At 44.9% G+C, this 8,701-nt stretch overlaps 1 non-coding gene across 1 annotated transcript; it reads right to left on the bottom strand.

Annotated features, from left to right (window-relative positions):
* Positions 1–5,104: 5,104 nt before the first annotated feature.
* On the bottom strand, positions 5,105–5,177 carry Trnat-agu. The gene has a single exon. It is a non-coding gene; the product is annotated as a tRNA-Thr (tRNA).
* Positions 5,178–8,701: the final 3,524 nt, after the last annotated feature.

Here is an 8,701-nt window from a genome sequence, read left to right as displayed (position 1 = left end):
CAGACACTCTATGCAGTGGAAACTGTCCTCCCGCAGTGGATTCTAGAGAATACATGAGTTTTCGAAGTTTACCGTTCAGGCAGCGTCCACCTACCAAACATAGGTGAGGCCACACGACAGTGGAATTCTTTACACTACTCAATACTCTTCCCTTGCTATTTTTTTGCGATAAACCTGGTCTTTTTTTCCTGACAAAAAAACCAAAAAAAAAAAAAACTACAAGGATTTTATAACGGCTGAAAGTATTTTCTTTTAATTCGTCTGAAATCCTTCGTAATTATGGGTTGACGACTGGTCTCTTCTTTTCTAGAACACGTTTGGTAGACCTACAGCCCTTAATAATATTTAGCAGTATTCTTGACACGTATGAAATTAGTGCCGACAGATTGCCATCTTTGTTTAGCCAGTGAGCTTGTGTTTTAAAGCTGTCTCAGAGTGTGGAGGCATGATATTTTTAGGGCTGAGTATAGACATGGCATACCAGTGCCCCTCTCTACAATTTCTGAGTGGGCCGACATGTAGTGCAAATTACCCTTCTTTGATTTTGGGCAATAAGTTAAGGGAATATGGAAATCTTCTAGAAAGGGAGAGAGCAGTGCAGGTACTGGAATACTCTTTCTTTTGGAACCTCGAAAATAAATATGAGGCTTCCCCCGAGCTCTGTAAATGTATCCACCACTTTGTCCACTTGCGTTTCCGATTATCCATCTCTTTCGAGAAAACACAAAAAAAGTCGTTTATCTAGCAGACTGCGTTGGTAACACTTGCCCCACCAAGCGCTCTTTCGATTGCCCAATCCACCTCATTGAAGTAAATGTCACTTAAATAGGAGGGTACACAGGACCCAATAGGCACCCCTGACTGTTGCCGGTAGCATCCATCCCGCCACCCGGATATTATTGACAGCAGGTGGAACAGCAACAACTCCATAAAGCTTTTCAGGGTTATACTTTTAGAACGTCTGAACGCCATCTGTTCATTAGCTTCAATACACCCTTTCACTGATGTAAACAATTGATAATGTTGATAATGTGGTGAGGAGTAAACGTCTTCCACATCTATACTAAAGTATCACTCTTTCCCAAACTGTTGAGTGAAATACTCCACTGTCTCCTCCGAGTTAAAGGTCCTTAAAATTGACCTTGATGTTTCAAGATGACAGCTTTTTGGAGTTAGGGCGCAACTTGTCTTTGCCTCAACCCCCTTTCCGTCATACTGGATCGAAAAGGAAACAGAGTGAGGTTATTACCAGGAGATAGAATAACAAAAGCATGGTATATGTCTGGGCTCTCAAACACGCGGCACGCGGGCTGCATGAGACCTGCGACTCCCAGGGACACGGCCAATGTGCGTCCCGTGGCTCCGAGCCTCATTCCTCCGCCTTCAACCCTACAGGCGCTAAAAACCAGTTTAATATCATGGATTCATTTCTTCAGAAAATATTTCTGCTCCTATAACATGTTCATACATTTTGAATTACTCTGTTTTATTTTGAGCTGAGTATTACCTCGTGAGAATATCTGATTCTCAGCCCTTTCAAATGTTAGTCAACCGGCTCGGAAGTACAACTACGTGATGTTGATGTTAATGTTTTTACGTGCCAAAAAAGCACCCTGAAAATTTTGACATTGGTGCACAGCAGAAGTAACTTCCACATACAAAAAGAATTATCATGCAAAGCCATGAAACTCATAAATACCCCGTTAGAAAGTTTGTCATAATAATAAACTTACACGTTCATAACGCTATTGAAAGTCAAAATGAGGCATGGAAAAAACGATCTGAACATAGCTATAGCAAAAAATCTGATTTCGATGTAAATGGTGATCCTTCGAATTGCGGGCAGGGGAATTCACGCGTAAACGCTTCGCGTTCACGCGTGAATTTTGCTGGGATGCGTAGCCTTATGCTTGCCAAATGATTCGGTACGTTGGATAAGTTTTTGTAAAAACACTACATCTTGGCGATTCCTACGACCACCTATTAGGGTGGTTACCGTTTTGAGTCATTCCCATCTCAACCTTCCCGTTTGTACCTTTTCGTTCCAACCCGGCTCAAGACGACCTAATCGTATTATCTTTTTCCCATTTCGCCCTATCGCGAGACAACCTTCCCCCTTCGACCACCGCTGACTATCAGTTGGGTCGGTTCAAGCGTCCAGTGTATGTCCTCCTTGGAGACTTAATTTTGCCCTCTCCCTAAACAACCTCGGAGAGTTGATCACGAGAAATTACTTTTTGCACGCTTTTCTGGCGTTTTTGCTGCCTGCAGTGCTGCGAACGAGCATTGCAGTTAACGCGGTCACGTGGGTGGGATGTCTCCGCTCGCGCTTGACTATTTTGATGGCACCCGAGGAATGACCATTTTTCCGTTCAACGGTGGAACGGCCACAGAAACCGACGTCCACGGACCAAAAACCGCACGGAGTCCTGGCACCGTAAGATGAACGCTGTGTGAGGCACGGCCCATCCGAACATTCACAGCTTCGTCGATCTCATCAAACGGGATAAGGCCTTGACAAGGATATCTTTTCAGCGGCTTACAAACGGTTGTGCCGCGTGGGCCAAGGGCTTAAGGGAGTCAATAGGGACCGCAAACTATCAAAATTGAAGTGTTAGCTTTTTGATGGCACAATTCCCCCGTTGACTTCCTAAACAAGGCGAAAGCATTTTCTGCTCAATGATATTTTTCTGTATGCGTAAGGATTCAGTTTTTGAAATTGTAAAAAAATAAAAATAAAGACGCTTTTGTACGCCTGTCAACCAGTCTGACGTATCGCTCTCCAAAATATTTAGTGCACTATTAGAATGCTTCAGCATAACGTACTCGAGCGCATTGTATACTCGAAAAATAGCGTCGCAATCTCAAAACGAAACTGTTAACGCGGACAAAGCGAAACTGCTAACGCGGAGAAGCGACCGTCGGTTTTTGCTGTTTATCTCATGGAATCGAAAGGCTGCCATCAGAACTATTAGTGTTTTTGGAAGTGTTTATCTGAGCCACAAACCTAAGCGCTAAAATTTGGTTTCTACTGATACCAATTTGAAATAAAATTTAAAAAAAGCGACAAAAAAGCGGTCGGGGTAACAGTAGCCGGCTTTACATTAATGCGATCGTAGCGCACCGAATCGAGCAGGGACCAATCACACGCACCCTGTTTTTTTCTCCTTCCTCTTCTACCCCAATCGAAATAGTCAAATCGATTCGCTGCGCTAAGGTCGCATTAATGTAAATGCACCCGGTGTTGCGCAGTGTACGCAGTCCATTTCGCGGTTGCACGTTGTAATGACCATTTTGAAAAAATAAAATAAAATAAAACATTTTAAGTGGTTGAAGTATGAATATATTACGTTGAAGCTTGTCTCAAAGGGTTGTATATCTTAAGGATACGTTGACATGCAAAAATATTTCAGTATATATTCTTAAACAGAAAACGCGCGCAGACTGGGGTTAGAACGATTGAAACTTTTCGCTAAGAGGTTGAGATGCGCAGTGCCTTATACAAATGGGTTGAAACGGGACGGGTTCAAACGCAAAGGGTGGTTCGAGCACGGATTCAAATAAGAAGGGAGTTTCGGGAACGGGTTGAAAAGGGATGTATACAAATGGCAAGGAAGAAACAGGACGGGTTTAAACGGGAAGGTAGTTTTGGAAATGGGTCAAAACGGGAACACTCAAACGGCAAGGTCGTTTCTTAAGTGGGTCGAAACGGGAAGGGTTCAAACGGGAATTGGTTGTTTCGGGCTACACCCACCTAATTCGCTGAGATTCAAAAGCCTAACAAGAGAATGGTATACGAATGATAGTCTCCCGTGAAAATGCATATCATAAACTGCGCGATTCAAGCGCCTTCGTACCACTTTAATACGCTTACATTCACTTTCCAATAAACCGTTCCACAAAGCGGAAGCAAATTCAAGACGGGGCCCATAAAATGCACAAAATAAACGTAACACGGCACCGGGTGCTCGAATTTTTCGAGCCATACGTGAAATTGTACGAAGCAACTTAACACCGGTGCTACAAATGTTATCATCATGGGATTTGACCGAGAGTTGGCAAAGTACTAACACACAAACGACCCTGATGAAATTAGCTCGTGTAATAGTACTGTTTTTTAACTTATACTTTATGTGTAAATAATATCTACGCCTTAAAAGCGGGATAAAGTTTGTTTTGTTTGTGTTCATTGGCAATCGATTCAACGAGCACCACTTTCAAATACTCAAAATGGCACACTGCAGCGCTCCTCATTCCGTTCCGGAACAGACATGTGAGAATACCATTTCAGTAGTCTGCACTTAGGAGCACCTTAGAAAACCTTATGCAGTTTAAAACATCGTTTATAAATACGAGAAACAACGACGAACCCATTACAAAAATAACGGTTGTGGCGCGGAATAGCTTGCGCACGTTGATACATTAAAAAAAAAAAAAACTGAGACAAGGGAAAAGAAAGGGACAAACACCCTGAAACATTAAAAACAGCTGCAAATTTTATACACCGGAACAGCTCCTTATAAAGATGGAACTCACCCCGCCTTGAGCTAACAAACAAGAAAAGTGGGACGACCCATCACCTCAAAAAGGTGACCCAGCCAAAACATTTTTTTTTTTGTTTTTGTTAGTACAGACAATATCTCATCCTCGCTTTGAAAACGACAACTGTCAGCCTCCCCCACACACACACAAAAAAAAACCGACCCAACACGATAAAAGAAATTGTACAATTAGGAAAACCCTTGTCTCCTTGTCCAAGGATATTGAGGGGTAGCTAATACAATATCCAACGGCCGTGGCCCGCAGAGCCTCGCTTATCAGCGTCATAAACGGATTCCTTTCTCTTCTAAGTTTCGATGTGTGCATTTATTGAGGGAAAGAACTCTTATATTCTTTCACGTGTTTAGCGAGTTCAGAATTTGGCAAATAATCCTTGACAGCTCTTTTGTGTTCTAGAATCCTTATAATGCAATTAAATGCAAAGGTGCAAGAGAGCTGGACAAGAATTACGAAAATAATCCCTGGAGAAGGGGAACGAGACGGACAAAGGAAAAACACAAATCTCCAAACACAGCTAGGTGACTGGTGTGCGACCGAAAAAATCCGCCTGGTCCGGGTATCGAACCCGGGACCTCTCCATTACTGGTGGACCGCTCTACCAATTGAGCTAACCAGGGGTTAGACATCAGTAGAGCAAACGGGTCTTATCAGCCGCCACCAGTCTAACACCAAAAAGGGTGAAGCTTGCAATTTAAGGTAATGATTATAATGCAATTAAATGCAAAGGTGCAAGCGAGCTGCACAAGAATGACGGAAATAAACCCTGGAGAAGGAGAACGAGAGGGACAAAGGACAAACACAAATCTCCAAACACAGCTAGGTGACTGGTGCGCGACCGAAAAAATCCGCCTGGTCCGGGTATCGATCCCGGGACCTCTCCATTACAGGTGGACCGCTCTACCAATTGAGCTAACCAGGGGTTAGACATCAGTAGAGCAAACGGGTCTTATCAGCCGCCACCAGTCTAACACCAACAAGGGTGAAGCTTGCAATTTAAGGTAATGATTATAATGCAATTAAATGCAAAGGTGCAAGCGAGCTGCACAAGAATGACGGAAATAAACCCTGGAGAAGGAGAACGAGAGGGACAAAGGACAAACACAAATCTCCAAACACAGCTAGGTGACTGGTGCACGACCGAAAAAATCCGCCTGGTCCGGGTATCGATCCCGGGACCTCTCCATTACAGGTGGACCGCTCTACCAATTGATCTAACCAGGGGTTAGACATTCAGTAGAGCAAACGGGTCTTATCAGCCGCCACCAGTCTAACACCAACAAGGGTGAAGCTTGCAATTTAAGGTAATGATTATAATGCAATTAAATGCAAAGTTGCAAGCGAGCTGCACAAGAATGACGGAAATAAACCCTGGAGAAGGAGAACGAGAGGGACAAAGGACAAACACAAATCTCCAAACACAGCTAGGTGACTGGTGCGCGACCGAAAAAATCCGCCTGGTCCGGGTATCGAACCCGGGACCTCTCCATTACAGGTGGACCACTCTACCAATTGATCTAACCAGGGATTAGACATCAGTAGAGCAAACGGGTCTTATCAGCCGCCACCAGTCTAACACCAACAAGGGTGAAGCTTGCAATTTAAGGTAATGATTATAATGCAATTAAATGCAAAGGTGCAAGCGAGCTGCACAAGAATGACGGAAATAAACCCTGGAGAAGGAGAACGAGAGGGACAAAGGACAAACACAAATCTCCAAAAACAGCTAGGTGACTGGTGCGCGACCGAAAAAATCCGCCTGGACCGGGTATCGATCCCGGGACCTCTCCATTACAGGTGGACCGCTCTACCAATTGAGCTAACCAGGAGTTAGACATTCAGTAGAGCAAACGGGTCTTATCAGCCGCCACCAGTCTAACACCAACAAGAGTGAAGCTTGCAATTTAAGGTAATGATTATAATGCAATTAAATGCAAAGGTGCAAGCGATCTGCACAAGAATGACGGAAATAAACCCTGGAGAAGGAGAACGAGAGGGACAAAGGACAAACACAAATCTCCAAACACAGCTAGGTGACTGGTGCGCGACCGAAAAAATCCGCCTGGTCCGGGTATCGATCCCGGGACCTCTCCATTACAGGTGGATTGCTCTACCAATTGAGCTAACCAGGGGTTAGACATCAGTAGAGCAAACGGGTCTTATCAGCCGCCACCAGTCTAACACCAACAAGGGTGAAGCTTGCAATTTAAGGTAATGATTATAATGCAATTAAATGCAAAGGTGCAAGCGATCTGCACAAGAATGACGAAAATAAACCCTGGAGAAGGAGAACGAGAGGCACAAAGGACAAACACAAATCTCCAAACACAGCTAGGTGACTGGTGCGCGACCGAAAAAATCCGCCTGGTCCGGGTATCGATCCCGGGACCTCTCCATTACAGGTGGACCGCTCTACCAATTGAGCTAACCAGGGGTTAGACATCTGTAGAGCAAACGGGTCTTATCAGCCGCCACCAGTCTAACACCAACAAGGGTGAAGCTTGCAATTTAAGGTAATGATTATAATGCAATTAAATGCAAAGGTGCAAGCGATCTGCACAAGGATGACGGAAATAAACCCTGGAGAAGGAGAACGAGAGGGACAAAGGACAAACACAAATCTCCAAACACAGCTAGGTGACTGGTGCGCGACCGAAAAAATCCGCCTGGTCCGGGTATCGATCCCGGGACCTCTCCATTACAGGTGGACCGCTCTACCAATTGAGCTAACCAGGGGTTAGACATCAGTAGAGCAAACGGGTCTTATCAGCCGCCACCAGTCTAACACCAACAAGGGTGAAGCTTGCAATTTAAGGTAATGATTATAATGCAATTAAATGCAAAGGTGCAAGCGATCTGCACAAGGATGACGGAAATAAACCCTGGAGAAGGAGAACGAGAGGGACAAAGGACAAACACAAATCTCCAAACACAGCTAGGTGACTGGTGCGCGACCGAAAAAATCCGCCTGGTCCGGGCATCGATCCCGGGACCTCTCCATTACAGGTGGACCGCTCTACCAATTGAGCTAACCAGGGGTTAGACATCTGTAGAGCAAACGGGTCTTATCAGCCGCCACCAGTCTAACACCAACAAGGGTGAAGCTTGCAATTTAAGGTAATGATTATAATGCAATTAAATGCAAAGGTGCAAGCGATCTGCACAAGAATGACGAAATAAACCCTGGAGAAGGAGAACGAGAGGCACAAAGTACAAACACAAATCTCCAAACACAGCTAGGTGACTGGTGCGCGACCGAAAAAATCCGCCTGGTCCGGGTATCGATCCCGGGACCTCTCCATTACAGGTGGACCGCTCTACCAATTGAGCTAACCAGGGGTTAGACATCAGTAGAGCAAACGGGTCTTATCAGCCGCCACCAGTCTAACACCAACAAGGGTGAAGCTTGCAATTTAAGGTAATGATTATAATGCAATTAAATGCAAAGGTGCAAGCGATCTGCACAAGAATGACGGAAATAAACCCTGGAGAAGGAGAACGAGAGGGACAAAGGACAAACACAAATCTCCAAACACAGCTAGGTGACTGGTGCGCGACCGAAAAAATCCGCCTGGTCCGGGTATCGATCCCGGGAGCTCTCCATTACAGGTGGACCGCTCTACCAATTGAGCTAACCAGGGGTTAGACATCTGTAGAGCAAACGGGTCTTATCAGCCGCCACCAGTCTAACACCAACAAGGGTGAAGCTTGCAATTTAAGGTAATGAATATAATGTAATTAAATGCAAAGGTGCAAGCGATCTGCACAAGAATGACGGAAATAAACCCTGGAGAAGGAGAACGAGAGGGACAAAGGACAAACACAAATCTCCAAACACAGCTAGGTGACTGGTGCGCGACCGAAAAAATCCGCCTGGTCCGGGTATCGATCCCGGGACCTCTCCATTACAGGTGGACCGCTCTACCAATTGATCTAACCAGGGGTTAGACATTCAGTAGAGCAAACGGGTCTTATCAGCCGCCACCAGTCTAACACCAACAAGGGTGAAGCTTGCAATTTAAGGTAGTGATTATAATGCAATTAAATGCAAAGGTGCAAGCGAGCAGCACAAGAATGACGGAAATAAACCCTGGAGAAGGAGAACGAGAGGGACAAAGGACAAACACAAATCTCAAAACACAGC

Source organism: Ixodes scapularis, unplaced genomic scaffold, assembly GCF_016920785.2.
Source record: "Ixodes scapularis isolate PalLabHiFi unplaced genomic scaffold, ASM1692078v2 PGA_scaffold44__24_contigs__length_19508400, whole genome shotgun sequence".
In the NCBI taxonomy this organism is placed as follows: Eukaryota; Metazoa; Arthropoda; class Arachnida; order Ixodida; family Ixodidae; genus Ixodes; species Ixodes scapularis.
Note: the sequence above shows the minus strand (reverse complement) of the source record. Positions and strands in the feature narration are given on the sequence as shown.